The sequence below is a fragment of the Aedes aegypti genome, chromosome 2 (genome assembly GCF_002204515.2).
Source record: "Aedes aegypti strain LVP_AGWG chromosome 2, AaegL5.0 Primary Assembly, whole genome shotgun sequence".
Lineage (NCBI taxonomy): Eukaryota > Metazoa > Arthropoda > Insecta > Diptera > Culicidae > Aedes > Aedes aegypti.
In genome coordinates this window covers 97,412,156-97,431,662 of record NC_035108.1, presented here as the reverse complement: position 1 = coordinate 97,431,662, position 19,507 = coordinate 97,412,156, and the positions used below count along the sequence as shown (strand labels likewise).

General features: G+C 36.8%; 1 protein-coding gene across 1 annotated transcript in view; it reads left to right on the top strand.

Moving 5' to 3' along the window:
* Positions 1–19,507, top strand: part of LOC5571597 (neurotrypsin) — a 44,126-nt gene that overhangs the window by 2,511 nt on the left and 22,108 nt on the right. The window lies entirely within an intron of this gene.

Genomic DNA, 19,507 nt, shown 5'->3' with positions numbered 1-19,507 from the left:
ATATTAATTATATTATATTATGAAAGATATTTCAAAATGAAACATTTCAGTAACAGCAGTGCCATCAGTTTTCTAATTATTATACATATATCAGTAACATTACTAAACTATCTCTAACACCGCTACAACCTACCTTACTAAATAATGCAATACCGTAAAATGCCGTAATTCAGAACATTTTGGAATATTCCTCAAAAATCGTAAATTATTGTTAATGACAATTTTAATTGGAATTATTATGCATTACCAGCATATACAAATAGCGGTATGGACAAATTTCAAAATTTTTCTTAAATTTCGATTAATTTTGGACCAAATATGCGGATTTAGGCGATGCGCTGAATTACGGCACCTTACGGTATTACTAAGGTAATAATTACTACATTGTTAGTAAACCTAACATAAATGTCTATTTTCAATGACCTGTGAGACGCAGAGACCACCCGCACCCACTCTTGCGCCTCGTGGTCTACTGAAAAAGATTTATGTATATTGCACTAATACTACTATTAGGAATAGTGCTACTGATGAAGGTGATCGTTGGTTTCCCAGTCTTGTTAGTGATTTGAGTGTTAGTAGAGACTGGTAGTGAGCCCTGCCGGTCCCTCCAGCATTGCGCGTAGTTATCTGGTGTTAGATCATGCGACAGTAACTAAACTCATGCTGAAGGTGTGATAAATCAAGTGTAAAATATATTTAAGCATTGAAACACATGTCATTATTTAATTTAAAACTATTAGACTAGCTTACATTTTATAAGTTATAATTACGATTATTTTCGCGATCAATATATTAGTATTAGTATATTTCACAATATCAACAATATACAATCACTTGATAAATCACCGTCAATCCCATCACCTAAGGGCAGGGTAGAAACTTTTGAAATAGTAAAAGGTTTTTCGAGAAATTTCGTTATTTTTCAAGGAAACATCTTTGAATCCTAATTCAATAATGTACCAACACTTTGAAGGCACACATCTCACGAAAGAAGCATCAATCGGCAGTGTAAGCTTTGTGCACTAGCAGAAAGTTTTAACTAGGGAGATTGACTTCGTACATTCTGCAGTGCTTTTGGAATCTTGAGTAGGGGCACAAGTTTGCTATTATGGCGGCCATGTGTGGATTCCAGCATGTTGCACCTTAAGGTGAAGATGAATCGAAGCCAAACCTCAAATTTTCAAGAGCACGGATCTGGAGAACCGAACACCCGTTTGAGCTGAAAACTTAATCAATTGGTTACCACCAGCGAGTGACATTCGAAACCAAAGCAAGGGTAGAACGAACATTGACATGCACTTTAAAACCAAGAAAGATCAAAGAGATCCTATTTTTTCAGAACGCGGTCTCTACCACAAGCTATACGTTACTTACTTACTTTTGCTGGCGCTACGTCCTTCAAGACATGACCTGCGCCACAATGTTACGCCAACTAACTCGGTCCATGGCTGCTAACCTCCAATTCCTCGATCGCCCCACACTTCCAAGATCCTGCTCCACTTGGTCAAACCACCTAGCTCGTTGCGCTCCCCTTCGTCTTGTACCGGCCGGATTTGAGTTGAACACCATTTTTGCGGGATTGTTGTCCGGCATTCTCACAACGTGTCCCGCCCATCGTACCCTTCCAGCTTTGGCGACTTTCGTGATACTGGGTTCACCGTAGAGTTGCGCAAGCTCGTGGTTCATTCTTCTCCTCCATACGCCGTTCTCACATACTTCGCCGAAGATCGTCCTAAGCACACGTCGTTCAAAAACTCCTAGCGCTTGCAGGTCCTCTTCGAGCATTGTCCACGTCTCATGCCCGTAGAGGACTACCGGTCTTATTAGCGTCTTGTACATGGTACACTTAGTACGGAAGTGAAGTTTACCAGACCGCAAGGTCTTGTGGAGTTCATAGTAAGCACGACTTCCGGCGATGATACGTCTTCGAATTTCTCTGCTGCAGTTGTTATCCGACGTCATCAATGATCCGAGGTAGACGAATTCGTCCACCACCTCGAACTCATCCCCGTCAATCGTCACGCGTCTGCCTATGCGAGTTCTATCGCGCTCGGTTCCTCCAGCCAGCAGATATTTCGTCTTCGACGTATTTACCTTCAATCCAACCCGATCTGCTTCACGTTTCAGCCTGGTATACTGTTCAGCAACCACCTGGAACGTTCTTCTGACAATGTCCACGTCGTCAGCGAAACAAATGAACTGGCTGGATTTATTGAAGATCGTGCCCCGCATGTTGAAGCCCGCCCGTTTTATAACACCTTCTAGCGCAATATTGAACAGGAGGCAGGAAAGACCATCGCCTTGTCGAAGTCCTTTGCGTGTTTCAAACGGGTCCGATAAAGCACCCGATATCTTCACACAGCACTGTACACTATCCATCGTTGCTTTGATCAGTCTAGTCAATTTCCCGGGAAAACCATTCTCGTCCATAATCTTTCATAGCTCTTCGCAGTCGATGGTATCATAGTGCGTAAGGACTAGATATTCGCGACACTTTTGGAGGATCTGCCGCAAAATAAAGATTTGGTCTGTCGTCGATCGACCGTCCACAAATCCGGCTTGATAACTTCCAACAAATCTGCTTGCCAGTGACGATAGACGGCGGAAGAGGATCTGGGAAAGCATTTTATAGGCTGCATTAAGAATGGTGATCGCTCGATAGTTCTCACATTCTAACTTGTCACCCTTTTTGTATATTGGGTATATTATTCCCTCCTTCCACTCCTCCGGTAGCTGTTCTGTATCCCAGATCCTGGCTATCAATCGGTGCAGACAAGTGGCCAACCTGTCCGGGCCCATTTTAATAAGTTCCGCTCCAATACCATCCTTTCCAGCTGCTTTGTTGTTCTTGAGCTGTTTGATAGCATCCTTAACTTCACCTATTGTGGGAGTTGGCACGTCTCCCTCATCCGCCGTACTGATGAAGCCATTCCTACTGCTGTCTTGATCTTCCTCCTCTGCGCCGTTTAGGTGTTCATCGTAGTGCTGCTTCCACCTTTCAATCACCTCACGTTCGTCCGTCAAGATACCACCATCCTTATCCCGGCACATTTCGGCTCGCGGCACAAAGCCTTTGCGGGATGCATTTAGTTTCTTGTAGAACTTACGTGTTTCTTGAGAACGATACAACTGCTCCATCTCTTCGAACTCCAACTATTCCAGGCGGCGCTTTTTATCCCGGAATAGATGGGTTTGCTGTCTTCGCTTCTGTTTGTATCGTTCCACGTTTTGACGGGTGCCTTGCTGCAGCATCATCGCCCGCGCTGCATTCTTCTCGTCCAAAACCGTCTGACACTCCTCGTCGAACCAACCGTTCCGTCGATTTGCTTCCACCTTCCGCTGCGTTGTTTATGGCTGCTTTGAGACTACTCCAGCAGTCCTCAAGAGGGGCTTTGGTGAGCTCTCCCCAGGGCTGGTAGCAGTTAGACAGCTAAATAATAGTGACTTTAGTGACCAAAATGATCAAAATAGTGACCAAATAGTGACCAAAAAGTGACCTAGAAGTGACTTCAAAATTACAAGTATTAGTCATAAAAATGACTAGAAATGAAAATACGTTGTATGTGAAATGAAAATACGTTACATGTGTAACCAATCTACATATTGGGTGAATTTAGAATGTAAAGAACTGCAGTAATTTCAAATCTTAAGCAATAAGCTATCCGGAATGAGACAAAAAGATGGCGCATTGGAGATTTCACATATCATTTTTTTACGAGACGATCATTAACTTGATATGGGTTACTATTTTATATATCTGATTTCAGTCGAAACAAAATCAAATACATGAACTACGGTACTCGTGATACACCCGATTCTGTTTTTGCACGGGGGATGCGTATCGTGCAAAAATAGTTTTCACTTCAAAATTTCGAAAACCGTGCAAAAAAAGTAACACCATTTCTCGACGTTTCATGCAAAAATAAGGTTTTTGGTGGAAAAAAATGTATGGAAACTTTTTTTGCACGGCCGTGTAAAAAAAAATCCGTGCAAAAACAGAATCGGATGTATATTGTTTAGAATAATTCCTGTTCATGATGAAGTTACAGGCAAAAATTCATCAATGATTTTAAAGTAGAGATGCAAAACGAATTACTAGAAGCATTTCTCAACAAATCTGTGGAATAAATCGGTGGAAAAATGTTGGTTGAAGACAAAACTGTGGTGAAAATCGTGAATGTATTTCAAAGTATTCTGAAAAAATTCAAATCGAACGAAAAATTTAAAATCAAGCTAAATTTTCGACAGGATTTCTGTAAAATTAAACCAGGGTAAGTGTACCAGTTATGGACATAATGGTTCCCTATTTCGCCATACGTGTTAAATTTATAGATTTCAAATTTTTGACTATTTTATGTGTTTTAGTAGTAAAATATTAATTATGTGTTCATGTTGAACTATTTAAAAAGATCCTAAATGTGAATATTTTCGAAATTTCACCTATGGCCAAAGAGGGAACCACTATGGCCATAACTGGTACACTTTCCCCATATCTTCCAAATAAACAACGGTAACTCGAGACCACAACTGATTATTGACGAACTCGAGACAAACCAAATTCGATGAATGTCTTGCATAAAGATTTAGAAAATAATTCTATGCATACTTAAAATATTTATATTTCAATTGATCGTTTCAATAACTAAATTATGTTTTGAAAACAATCATTTCACTCAGTGGCGACTCGTAACCACACGTTTTATCTGATCTACAGTGAGTCACAGTGAAATTTTTTCAGGTGTCAACCCATAAACAAGTAGGTAGGTAAGCATTTACTCTCTAAAACTTTCCTGAGACGATTTGGCATAGATCGCACAAGTTTCTCAGTTTAAGTTTTAGCGATCTTAATCCACTCAATAGTAAGCGCACTTTTCAAAGTATATGTGCTAGTTATTTGATGTTTCCTGATTTAAACATCCTACAGATGCCACAAGTTCTCGATAATGTCGAGATTTGTAGATTGTCTCGGCAGATTGATGATTGATGGGCATTTTTTTAACCAAGCTTTCGGTTTTGCCGCTATATGTAGCAGATTTTTATCCTGGTAGATGTAATGCCCATTTTTATGAGATAGGGTAGATAGGTAAAATAAAAACCAGTTTTTACGCTAGGCTTTCGATTCTTCTTCAGTGAATCAAGAAAGACGTATTGAGCCATGATCCCGTCAATAAAGTGCAAGTTACTAACATCAGATACTGGCATGAAGCCTCAAACCAACACGAAACTACTACCATGCTTAGCAGTTTCACAAAGATTTTTCATATACAGGCCTTCATTCGGTTTCCGGCAAACTATAACCCTGCCGTCAGATCCGAAAATATTAAACTAGCTCTCATCTGTGAATAGTAAGTGCTTCCAGAGGTTGAAATCCTTCCCAACGTGTGTTTCTGTAAACTTCAAACGACATTTCACGTACTTCGGTGATAAAAACGTATTTCGACTTGCAACTCGGCCATGAAACGTTATGTTTTCGAAGCACTCTACGCATAATTTCTGGTTTTATGAGATACTTTTTCAGAGATACCTGCTTCCTGAGATACTTTTTCGCTTCAATCACGAGTTTTGGTGCACCTATCTTGGGGTCAGCATCAACCTGGCGAAGAAGCTAACACTCAACCGCTCCATTGATAATTTTCTTCAACGATGTTTTAAGTTTGTTTTTACTTCTGTGGTTAATTTTGTAGCGATTTATTATACTCTGCACGATAGTACGCCCTTTTTCCAACAAATTTGGTGATTTTCAGTTGATTTTTGCCATTTTTTCTTATATCTGACGATGTATGTTTATTTCGTGCCATTTTAATGGAAATACTCTAAAAAACTAAACCTTTCTTATTTTTGAATAGCAGATCGTGCTTGAATGTATGTGTGTGCGCGAGTTAAAGAAATGATATGAATGAAAACTTGATAATATTACCCCAAAAATCATGCATAACGGCAAGGTGGACGATTTTCACTGTGACCTTATTATTGATTATTTTTACAAATTTTAAGCTTAATTTATTCTTTTAATATTCAATGACTTGAATTGCATACAATTATTAAGACTCTTGCCAAACTAACGTAACGAGCCATTGAATTTGAATTCTTGTTTTATACATGAATAGTACGACCCAAATAACCACAAGCATTATAACATTGCACGTATTCTACTGCATATCAACACCATTGATGCAACATTGCTTTTATTCAACAAATTTCAAGAGCTGTCAAGCAATAAAGCATTAACCCTACATTACAAATGTATCAATGCACTAACATCACTTTATAAATTGTACTGCTGCATTAATATTACTTTATAAGTTGCTTCATTGCTTTATCGTCCTTTTTGCATTAATTTAACATTAAAAGTGCCCTTTTTTACTTTTAAACTACTAAACACTGTACAATCCTTAAAATGACTAATTTTGAATACTTAAGATCATAAAGCAAACAATAAACGATAGAAATCGCATATGTGTTGCTCCATGAACAGGTGGATTCGACGTTAGGGAATAGTCACTGATATCATCATAAATTAATTATTATAGTCCAATAATGTTCAAGCATTCATTATAGTAACGTGTTTTTTATATAGAAAGAGTTGACCATAGTCGTGTATAAAACTGCCAATGGGTAATCAATGAAAACATGTATAGTTTATAAGTTGAAATATCTAATGTAATATCTGCAATGGTTCCTAGCAAAACTAGTTCTCGCTATTGAAGTCCTGGAGTTTATGACAAACTCTGAATTTTTGTTGTTATTTCTAACCGTCTCTGGCTTATTCTCCGGTGGAGTTTTGATGATGTTCTTTCAGGAGGCAGATTTAGGATTCCTTCTATAGCCGTAGATTACTGCTGAAAGTTCACTGGTAATTTATTCAGCACGTCTGTTAGATATTCGTGCTTATTCTGCGCGGCGTGTGAATCGAGACGAGTCGCTCTCACCTCGAGTGAGGTGAGACAACTAATGTTAACCAAATGGGAGCGAGTCGACAATTGTCACCTCATTCGACTCGTCCCACCTCACACGCCGCGCAGAATAAGCACGATTAGTCCTGCTTTGTGTCAAAATTTTCCAAAATAATTCGTACGAAAATTTCTTCCTGAAGTCGCTTCCTATGTTTTACTAGAATCTTCTCCAAAACTTTTCCCAGGTTTACATTTTCCGTTGGAAATGTCTACGGAATATTCACCTGAATTCTTCCAGAAAGTTAGTCGGGAGTCTCTTGAGTCAAGAATTTGAACACTTTGATTTCAAAACCACATTATAGTTGGCTTGATAATGATAAATATCTGTTTTTTTTTTTATTATGTTTGAAGAGCTATCCCTGCCTTAAATTTCATTATCATCAGATCACGAAAAAAGTGACTTTAGTGACCATTTTCCTTAAAAAAGTGACTTTAGTGACTTTTTGTCGAAAATAGTGACTTTTTAGTGACCAGGTCGAAAAAAGTGACCAAGTCACTAAAAAGTGACTTACTACCAGCCCTGGCTCTCCCTCTTCCGGCAACGCTGCCTCAAGGCTTTGCGCGTATTCAGTTGCGACTTTAGGTTGCTTGAGTCGCTCCAGATTGTACCGGGGCGGGCGTCGGTACCGAATGTTGTTCACAACGGAGAGTCGTTGGCGCACTTTAACCGTCACAAGGTAGTGGTCCGAATCGATGTTTGCGCCGCGATAGGTTCTGACGTCGATAATGTCCGAGAAGTGCCAAGCTATACGTTACAGGACCATTAATTAGATCAACCTTATTCGTGATGCATTTCATTGTTCAAATATTGTAGACTTTTAGTACAAGTTCAATAAAAACTGTGAAGAACTAAACCCGATTTTCAGACAGGGCAGATTACCTAGATGATTTTTCTGCCGTGTAAAGAAACTTAAATGACTCCATCAACTTTGATTTTTTTATGAATTTTTATATAGAAGTTTCATGGAATAGGTAAGTGCCAATATTACATCAAATAATGCAAATATTTGGTTATTTCTAATGATTGAAGTACGTTTGCCGAATACCACTAAAAACACTTGGTCCAGTCTGATTCAAACACCGATTAATTCAGAGTCCTTTTTTTTTCAAAAAGCTTTATTTTCATCGTTCGAATGTTATTGTAGTTTGCGAATGTAGTTTAGTATTGTTGAACCATGAAGGGAAGTTGTTCGCACTTAGTATTCTATTTTTGAATAGAACATCCATAGTTGGGAGATGTTGATAGTTCATTAACTTTTCCCAATAGAAATTACCATAGAACGCTGAGATTCACGATCTATCTCAGGAATCTGTGGCAAATTTACGGCAGAAAAGTCAAAAAGTTAAAATTTCGTGAGTAATACTCAAAGGAATGTTAGGTAAAAAAGCAGGAATATATGGACATCCTGGAGTAATCCTAGGAAGAATTCTTAGAGCATTATTCGAAGCATGATTGAAGGAGTTCATTGATGAATCATATGAGCAGAGAATAGAAAAATCCTTTGTGGAATTGTTGGAGCATATTTTCTTTAATTCTTGGAGAAATGCATTAAGCTAGGCATTATTGGAGCTATGTTTTGAGAAACGTATACTGAAAAATCATTGAAGGAGAAAACCTAAAAGAAATACAAAGAAGAGTTCTTTCAGGCATCTTCAAGAAATTTAATGTGGAACAGTTCATGAAAATTTCTATTGCATTGTGATTTGTTTTGGCCAATTATATTGTTAGAATCTATGGAAAAATTATTTCCATAATCATGGGAACAATTCTGTAGGAACCCGATGAGAAATTCCGACATAATTCAAAGCAAAATATTACAAGAAAAAAGTATGAAATTTTTTTGACCAATTTCTGGAATAATTCTTTTAAAAATACAGAAACCATCCTTGAGGATTTTTTCATGGAAAAGTTCCTGAACGAATACCATTCTAGGGCAAATCTATGGATGAATACTTGATCAATTTTCGGAGCGATCCCTGAAACAGAGGTGAGCTCACCTAAGGCTGGAAGCCTCAATAAGGAAAGAAAAGAAAAATCAAATCAGAGTGATCTTAGTTATTTTTATCAGGTATCAGAAGGCCGGCTCCAGAGACACGTTCCCCGCCATTTGGGAGATCTGTACCATCGCCATATTTGAGCCTATTTCATCATCTACCTTATGGGAGAGGAAAGGGAAGGGAAAGATGGGAAGAAATGGGAGTGGGGTCCCTTGAAGAGGAAAAATCGCATAAGCGAAATGAGAGCATATAGCTCCATACCACAATGGGTTCAAACAGCGCCCTGAAAAGGGCACTGCAAAACGCATGAGCGTAAATAGAGCCTATAGCTCATTACCACACATGCGATACAAGCTTAGACCCTGAGTTGGCCAAAGCAAGAGCTTTAAAAGCAGCCCAACTATCTGACATATTCCTTTACAAACAGCCAGACGTCCACTCGTCCCGCGAAGGGAGTTGTGAGCAACTTTTCCTATAAGGAAAGTGAGCAAGCAAGTAATTGTGAGATCCCCCGAAGCAAGGACAATTGTGTCCACATTCACCGGAAGTGGATACATCGAAATCACTAGGATTTCCAATAGACGAAGAGAATCCATTGAATCAATTCCCAGTTTGTGGGGTATTAAAAATGCAAAGTCTGCGAATTTACATTCATATGTTTATATTGAGATGTAGCAATGATCAGATAGAGATTCATCATCTGATACATGCCAATTCGTCAACTCGTGACTGATTCTGTTCGAGCCGAGCATCATGTCTAACACTTCTTCTCTAGCAGATACCATGAGTGTAGCAACGTTAGCGCTATTTACGAGCACGCATGCACTAGGCATGGCACGCGTGTTTGCCATTTCATGTTTCTGAAAGTAGCAAAAACTGGGTCCACAAGGTCACCTAGGTAAGAGTTCCCCTCACAAAACTAAGGTTTTTGAACTAGCGCCACTTGAACTGTACCATTTTGCATTAGTCTAGAACGATTGATCGTTGCTGATATTTTATGCTGCAGATTGGTCTAAGCTATCCTAATCGTAGCCACTACCCAAACTAAGCAAGATTAAGCTTTTCGCAATCTCAGCACGAAAAAGACCAGCAGCGAAAAACCAAATCGGTATCTCTTAGAAGTCGCCAAAGGCGAAAAGCACAGAATACACCGTGTAAAACGAATAATGCGAAACCGTAAAGGTGAAAATGTAAACTAAATTACAACGTATTAATAATCCCACCCTTATTTAATTTCAGGCTTGAGACTGAAGAAGGGCAGCCGATCATCTCGGAGAAACACAAGGTCACCTGCACCATTGCTCCGGGTAGCACAGGAAGGGCATGATTCTACCCCATTACCCCGAATCTCATTACCCCGAATGCCATTAACCCGAAGGTCATTACCCCGCATTCCAAAAGCCCGAACGACCCCCCGCATAATGACATTACCCTGAATTCCAATATCATGGGGAAATGTCATCAATATCATCATGTCAAGATAATCGTAAATTCGGGGTAATGGGGTAGAATCGAAGGGCATAACACTATAGAGGGCGCCCTGGTGCTCCACAGGCTCCGTTTACGGTTAGGTTTCATTTAGACCCCCCTAACCATTCATTCTTAGGCACGGTAAGCTTAAAGCCAGGTCCGTCACACTCGGGCTCAGATTGGGTAGCACTTCTAGTGCTGCATTCGGTCCCTCGGTAGTGCAAAAGGTACCCAAGTTTGACACATCGCAGTACACTTTTCACAGCATTCTATATTACCTTATGAGCCATAAAATTTTGGGCATTTGCTAGGGACATGAAGGTCTTTAATTTGTCTTTGTTAAAGCCGCATGCATTAGGGGCCACCTGTGAGGTGGACTTTTACCACCGGAACAGGCAGTCCCGTAGTGTTAATTCTTAGCCAATTGACACAACCACTACCGACACTACGCGGCTATCTAGGCTGACCGGGAAAAGGAAGTTAACATTGATGGTTAACTCCTGACGTGCCCAAACAGCCGTAAACAGTCATTCAGTGATTTTTTTCCCATCCCTTCGAGAATTTTTCCTAAGGGACAAATAATTTTGTTTTTGATATCTCAAAAGTACAACCTGGTTTTTGACAAATATAATCGCGGAAACTAACTCTGAGACCATCAGGAATTCCTGGAATTTCTGAGAAGATTCAGATATAAAGGGAATTTTATTGAACCTGAAAAAAAAACCTGGAATTCTGAGGGAATTTCGGTAACAAGCAGGGAAATTCCTTCGATGCTGTGATGCATGGTAGAACACGTTTATGACAACGGCTTTTCAGGTCAAAATTCTCCAAAAAATTTCGGCTGTGCCGCTACCATAATGCCCCTTGAACTGGTCAGTGATCAGTTATCGACTTCCCAAGACGTGTTTGAATTTTATGAATATCTCTAAACTTGGGTAATAATGGTTATGTAATGGGAGCACATTTGTGCATGCACAATTTTTGAAATTATTCTAAATTTTAAAAACTTGAAATCTGATTTTAAGAATGTAATCTGGAATTTGAACAATTTTAAATTTAAAATGTCAAAAAAAAAATCAATGTATCTATTTTAGGGCTGGTGTAGCAGGTCTCTTTGTATAGACTTTGTCTCCATTTTAATGCAAGTCTTTAATAAGCCGCTATTTTTTATGAAATGTCTCTAAAGTCTTTGTTTTCAATCAAAATTGCCGCTAAAATCTCTATTTCACCTTATTTGCTTGCAGTGAATTCTGATGCAAAATTTTGCAGGCTCCAGAGAAACCTTCAAAGACTTTTACTGTTTTTCAAGAAAAAACCTCAGGAATTATCCTAGTGGTTTCTCCAGAGATTTCATCTGGAATACTTTTAGGGACTACTACAGGGATCTCCTTAGAAATTCTTGTATGGATACCTCTGCCATTTATCCCAGATATTTTATCTTGAACAATTTCTTCAGAATATGCTCTGGGTAATTCTCGATAGCTTCAGTGTTGCTAACTCCAGTAATTTGCTCAAGCATTACTCTAAAAAAAAACACTATCTTAGGACTTACATCTGATATGTTTTCACTAATCCTTTATTCGAATTTTTCAGCTGTTGCTCTAGAAGATCTCCCAAAGATTTTTACAATTTTTTTTCCCAAGAAAATCCGCTAAAGTTAATTCTAGAATTTTTAAAAAACAATAATGTTTAGTTTTTCCCAAAAAAAACCGACAAGAATTTACGATTTTACGTTATTTCATCCAAGGTAACTCCAAAGTTTTCTTGAGAGGTTATTCGAGAATATCTATTAAACACGTTTCAAAGTACCGATATTTTTTAATAAAAAAAAGTCCTCCAGGATTTTATCCGTCGATTCTTCCGACGATTTCCCCAGGACACCTTCCAAGCCTTCATTAAGAACTTCTTCAAATATTCAATCAGAAATTTCTCCATATATGACTTAAGGGATTCCTAACAAAAGTGTCCTTTAGAATTTCTTTAAGAATTTAACTAGGAATTTTTATAAGTATATCTCCAGGGATTGCTTCTCAAAGGAATTTTTATAATTTGTCCAAGCATTTTTCCAGAAATTAGTCCAGACATTTTTCAGAAATTTGAGAAAATGTTCAAAAAGTTTGTGCTAAATTTAGCTAATTTTAGAGTAAACTCTGATGAAACATAGGAGAAGGTATCGACCGTGATTGTTTTATATCCTATTTTGTTCTAGCTATATCGGTCATGCGACTCAAAGGTAAAGGCAGTCTACAGACGATTTTTGCAAATGATAGAAATGAATAGGTGGATATGCGTCGCAAGGGAGCGACAAGATTTAAATTTTATTAGGTGGTGAAAATTGAGCAAGCCATTTTAAAGTGAGTAAGCATCGAAGCGTCCTGTATTCTACCTAGCTTCTCTACTGGAGAAGGGTTAGCTCAAGTTCAATTAGTAGTTTTAAACATACTCTAATAATCCCTCTCCTAAATTTAATGAAAAAAAGTGTAAAAGTAAAAATTAAAGTTTTTGCAAAAATTGCGTTTAGATTATGCGTAAATTTGTCACCTTTTCAAAACAATGTTGTTCCGTTGTCAAAACTATCATAAGTATGTTCAATTAGGCACCATTAACAAATTGCTATTAAGAATGTATAAGTTCCTAAGAAAATTGCCTACTAGGTGTATTCCGCGTGTGTATTCCGCGTGTGTATTCAATGTGTTTTTAATTTTAAAATAACCCAAAAACTAAATGACTTGTAAGAGCTTGGTCTTCATATTCGGGTTCAGAGGCCATGCTTTGAGTATGTTACGACAATCTCAATATTGCCGAACGCTGTTTACATGAACGATCAATGTTACCCCATTCTTCTTCTTGGCATTAACATATATGGCACTTTGTATATCGTGTGTCAGGTATGATTATACTCTATGCCCAGGGAAGTCAAGAAAATTTCCATCACGAAAAGATCTTGGACCGACCGGGAATCGAACCCAGACACCTTCAGCATGGCTTTGCTTTGTTGTCGCGGACTCTAACCACTCAGCTAAGGAAGGCCCCAATAATGTTACCCCATGTCAGCAGAATCAAAAAATTACTTCAACATGTTTTTAACCATGCCTAAAACTTTCATGAATGTCACGTGCAATGGATTCCAATACTTGTTTTAAAAATATAAAACTTGCAACATTCGCAATTTCAAACGAAATATTTAAGCAATATAAAAAAACTGATCAATGTTACCCCGGTTTACGGTACTTTGAAACGTGTTTAATAGATGTTCTCGAATAAACTCTCAAGAAAACTTTGGAGTTACCTTGGATAAAATAACGTAGAAATTCTTGTCGGTTTTTTTTTGGGAAAAACATTTTTTGTTTTTCAAAAATTGCAACATTCGCAATTTCAAACGAAATATTTAAGCAATATAAAAAAACTGATCAATGTTACCCCGGTTTACGGTACTTTGAAACGTGTTTAATAGATGTTCTCGAATAAACTCTCAAGAAAACTTTGGAGTTACCTTGGATAAAATAACGTAGAAATTCTTGTCGGTTTTTTTTTTGGGAAAAACATTTTTTGTTTTTCAAAAATTCTAGAATTAACTTTAGCGGATTTTCTTGGGAAAAAAATTGTAAAAATCTTTGGGAGATCTCCTAGAGCAACAGCTGAAAAATTCGATTAAAGGATTAGTGGAAACATATCAGATGTAAGTCCTAAGATAGTGTTTTTATTTTTTCAGAGTAATCCCTGAGCAAATTACTGGAGATAGCAACGTTGAAGCTATCGAGAATTACCCAGAGCATATTCTGAAGAAATTGTTCAAGATAAAATATCTGGGATAAATGGTAGAGGTATCCATACAAGAATTTCTAGAGAGATCCCTGTAGGAGTCCCTAAAAGTATTCCAGATGAAATCTCTGGAGAAACCACTAGGATAATTCCTGAGGTTTTTTCTTGAAAAACAGTAAAAGTCTTTGAAGGTTTCTCTGGAGCCTGCAAACTTTTGCATCAGAATTCACTGCAAGCAAATAAGGTTAAATAGAGATTTTAGCGGCAATTTTGATTGAAAACAAAGACTTTAGAGACATTTCATAAAAATAGCAGCTTATTAAAGACTTGCATTAAAATGGAGACAAAGTCTATACAAAGAGACCTGCTGCACCAGCCCTAAAATAGATAAATTGATTTTTTCGACATTTTAAATTTAAAATTGTTCAAATTTCAGATTACATTCCTAAAATCAGATTTCAAGTTTTAAAAATTTAGAATAATTTCAAAAAATCGTGCATGCACAAATGTGCACCCATTACATAACCATTATTACCCAAATTTAGAGATATTCATAAAATTCACTGACCAGTTCAAGGGGCATTATGGTAGCGGCACAGCCGAAATTTTTTGGAGAATTTTGACCTGAAAAGCCGTTGTCATGAACGTGTTCTACCATGCATCACAACATCGAAGGAATTTCCCTGCTTGTTACCGAAATTCCCTCCGAATTCCAGGTTTTTTTTTTCAGGTTCAATAAAATTCCCTTTAAAACCCCTTTTTTTCTGGTAGTAGACACCATGTTAATCAAAGAATAACAACATTTGGATAAGGGTTATTACAGCCCATGGAAATTTGGCACAGTAATCCTAATAGGGTAACAGACTTTATAAAACGAGTTATGTCTAATTGGGACAGATATTTGATAAGCACCAAATAAAATAGAGGTCATACCACAATATTTCTAAATAATGGAAGCAGTGGTTAAAAGGCTCTACAGACGAGGAAAGCATGGGATTCACGTCTGAACCATCCCTCGGAAAATTTTACATAGGACGAGTTATAATTATATGAACCAAAATGTCATTATAGGCACAATACTGGAATCCCTTTGAATAATTTGTAATTCAGATACATAAGGGTATAATGAAGTTAGTTTATTAGAGAAAGCCATAAAAAAGTTACATAAACGTGTCCTAGTTTCTTTTAAAGCGGTCCAAAAAGTGTTTTTTTCTACCCATTCAACCCCATTGCAAAACCGAATTTCAGTTTTCCTAGGCATAGAGTAAGGTGGGGCAAAAGTTCGACCTTATTATTATTATTATTATTATTATTATTTATTCAAATACGTAACTCAAGATTCACATCTTATAATGTTACATTCTAAGTAAATGGTGGATTTGACATTAAGTTTACTGAAAAATTTAGATTTAGATTTACAAATAATGAAATTACTGGTATCTTATTCGAAGTGCTCAAAAATTCTCCTTCTAAAGTTTACTAATCCACTAGGTTGAATCATGGTTACATCATTGGGTAGGGAATTCCAGAAAGCGACACCTCTCACGAAAAATGTTCCTCCATATTTACCAGTGCGATGACGTGGAATCACGAATTTCTTGGATCGACTTCCTCGGAAAACAGACAATTTCTCAAATAAATAACCAGGCATTTTATTGTTTACAAGGTTAAACATAAATAAGCAGCATCTCGTTTTACAAAAATTATTAAACGAGCAGCCTATTAAACGATGCTGTAAATGAGATACATGAGACATTCTTCCTAGACCGTACACAAAACGTACACAGTTATTGAGCGCAACACGCATTTTCTGTACAGCGAATGCAGATGATTGCATGAGCCAAAGATCGCATGCAATAAAATAAGGGTAAATTAAGCTTTTGAAAAGTTTTATTTTAACTTCCGTTTTAAGGAATGCCGCTTTTAATTGGAGCGTTCTTAATTTAGCATATATTTTCCCACATTGACCCAAGATAACAGAATCCCATTCAAAATTAGATTTAATATTGAAACCAAGAGTCACAACAGTTTCCACATATTTTAAAGATACATTGTTGAGTTTTATATCAGGTTTCATTTGTCTTTGATTACTGGTACTTATAAACATAGCATGTGATTTATTAGTATTCAACGAAAGTTTATTTTTTGTAGCCCATTTGAATATGGAATCTAGGTCTTCATTGATTTTGCGAACGGAAGCATCGGAGTGTTCTATGTATACTTGTACATCATCCACAAAAATGTGAACATAGCAGTGTTTTAAGATGGAGGGAAGGTCGTTAATATATAGAGAAAATAATATTGGACCCAATATAGATCCCTGAGGTACCCCTGAGGCAGTATGTAGGAATTTAGAAAAAAAACTCCATTATTGAGAACTGTTTGAAATCTATTCTCTAAATATGATTTTATAAGATTCACTGCATCAAAAGAAAATCCATATATTTGTCGTAGTTTTCTACACATTATGCTATGGGAAACGGTATCGAAGGCTTTGGAAAAATCCAATAGGATTAGCAGCACCGGTTTTCCTTGATCTAAAATTATACCAATATCATCCAGTACCTTAAGCATCACTGTTTTTGTGCTGTGCTTTGCCCGATATCCAGATTGAAAACAAGAGAGCATATTGTGTTCGTTAATATAACCACAAATCTGTTTTTAATATTTTTTCGAAAACCTTTAATAGGGCGCAAAGTATGCTAATGGGGCGTAAGTTGTTAATTGAGTTTATTGAAGCTTTCTTTTTTATAGGAATTATTTTAGCTTTTTCCATGCCGTGGGGTATTGACTAGATCTTAAGATTGCATTAAACAAGTGAACAATTGGGTTAATTATCAGAGGTGAAACCATTTTTATAAATTTACGGGGTATATTGTCGAGTCCAACAGCGTTCGATTTTATTTCGTATAAAGAGTTGATAACATCAACATCACTGATTTCACTAAAATGAAAAGAACCCCACGCTGAACCTGTACTACATGGGGTAGAATCAATTGAACTTGAAAATTTTTTGTAAAAGCAATCGTTAATCTCATCAGCGGTAAAATTATTAGTACTTTCAGGTGTTGTATTGGACATATTAAATGATTTAGGTCTAGCTCAGTTGAAGATAACCCAGAATTTAATTGTTCTCCATAGAAAATTTCTTTAGCTTTTTACCTTAGTGGTATAATCAAAGTTTCCAGGAAAACAATAGCAGTTAAAACAAAACAAATACCATACAGTGAATCTTCAACATATTGGCTATAATTTTGCTAAATAAACTTGTGTCAAAATATTTACCCATTTTTAGTTATAACAGTTTCAAAATTGATTGTCTTATTCGAACTTTTGCCCCACCGGTGGGGCAAGAGTTCGAATCTAGTGTGGGGCAAAAGTTCGCTGGCTAAAACACAAAATATCGATCCTTTAATGACAGGCATACTTTACACCAGCCGTAAACTTAAGTTTGACGAAAAATACACACTAAATTTTCATCAAAAAATTGCCCAAAACCGGGTTAGTTGTAATATACTCAAAAATATTAGTTTTTCGCAAAACTAAGTGGAAATGTAAAATTTTGGTGACAGTTTTCACACGATCAGACAAATTTGACTAAATTTGAAGATAATATGTAGATTTTAGGCAATTTGCTAATTTTTCCGTGATTTTATACATGGGTCGAACTTTTGCCCCGCTGATTCGAACTTTTGGGCAAAAGTTCGACCTTAGTGGTATAATCAAAATTTTCAGGAAAATAACAGCAGATGAAACAAAACAAATACCATACAGCGAACCTTCAACATATTGGCTATAACTTTGCTGAACAAACTTGTGTCAAAATGTTTACCCATTTTTAGTTATAACAGTTTCAAAATTGATTGTTTTAAACGAACTTTTGCCCCACCGGTGCGGCAAAAGTTCGGATCTAGTGTGGGGCAAAAGTTCGTTGGCTAAAACACAAAATATCAATACTTTTATGCCAGTCATACTTTACACCAGCCGTAAACTTATGTTTGCCGAGAAATACACACTAAATTTTCATCAAAAAATGCCCAAAACAGGGTTAATTGTAATACACCCAAAAAATAGCAGTTTTTCGCAAAACTAAGTGAAAATGTAAAATTTTTGTGACATTTTTCGCACGATCAGGCAAATTTCGCTAAATTTGAAGATAATATGTAGATTTCAGGAAATTTGAAAAAATTTCCGTGGGTTTATACATGGGTCGAACTTTTGCCCCGCAGATTCGAACTTTTGCCCCGCTATGGGCCAAAAATTGATTCCAACTATTTATGGAAAAACTAATACACGTCAAAGCATCCTTATGATAGGCCTAGAAACGCCCTTACATAAAATATTGAAAAATATTTTATCTTCATTTGGTTCCATGCATCGAAAGTTTGACCAAATATTACAATATTTACGTCGAAAAACAACAAATTGCCATAATTTTTCCAAACCTCAATCGATTTTTATGATATTTGGAGTGAAAGTCTCTTACTTGAATAGCATTCGAACCACCATGACATTTCTAAGTTTTGATTTGATTTGAGCTAGAAATCTTAAAAAGAAACTCTTGCCCCACTCGAACTTTTGCCCCACTTTACTCTACACCTCAAAGCAACCTTATGATAGGCCTAGAAACGCCCTTACATAAAATATTGGAAAAGATTTTATCTTCAATTGGTTCCATGCTACAAAAGTTTGACCAAAATTACAATATTCACGTCGAAAAACAACAAATAGCCATAACTTTTCCAAATCTCAATCATTTTTTATGATATTTGGATTGAAAGTATCTTACTTGAATAGCATTTAAACCACCATGACATTTATAAGATTTGTTTTGAATTGAGCTAGAAATCTTAAAAAGAAACTCTTACCCCACTCGAACTTTTGCCCCACTTTACTCTACCTTTTTGTTTCTGAACGAAAAGATGTCCGATTTTTTTAAGACTTTTCTTAATAGAGTACCTTCAAATCAATAATGAATCAGTTATCGACTAGAGAGCCATTTATGATCGAAAATGTAATTGGAACTGTTTCCCATATACCTATTTGGTCGATTTTCTCCATACAAACTTTAACGTTTAACAGCGCCTGAGAGTTGATGGATCAAATTTTCAGAATAGTTTCTGGGGGCCCAAATGCAAAAAATGGGTTTCTAGCTTAAGGATTTTACGGTTTGATTTTTCTCATATACAAATACAACGCCTTCAATTGATGAAAATTTGAAATTGTCATTTTGCATACATTTAACCCATTTTCCTATACAAACTTCAAGCTCACTAAGCATCGTCTTAGCCTTAATTAATTAAATTATTTTTTTTCATTAGCTT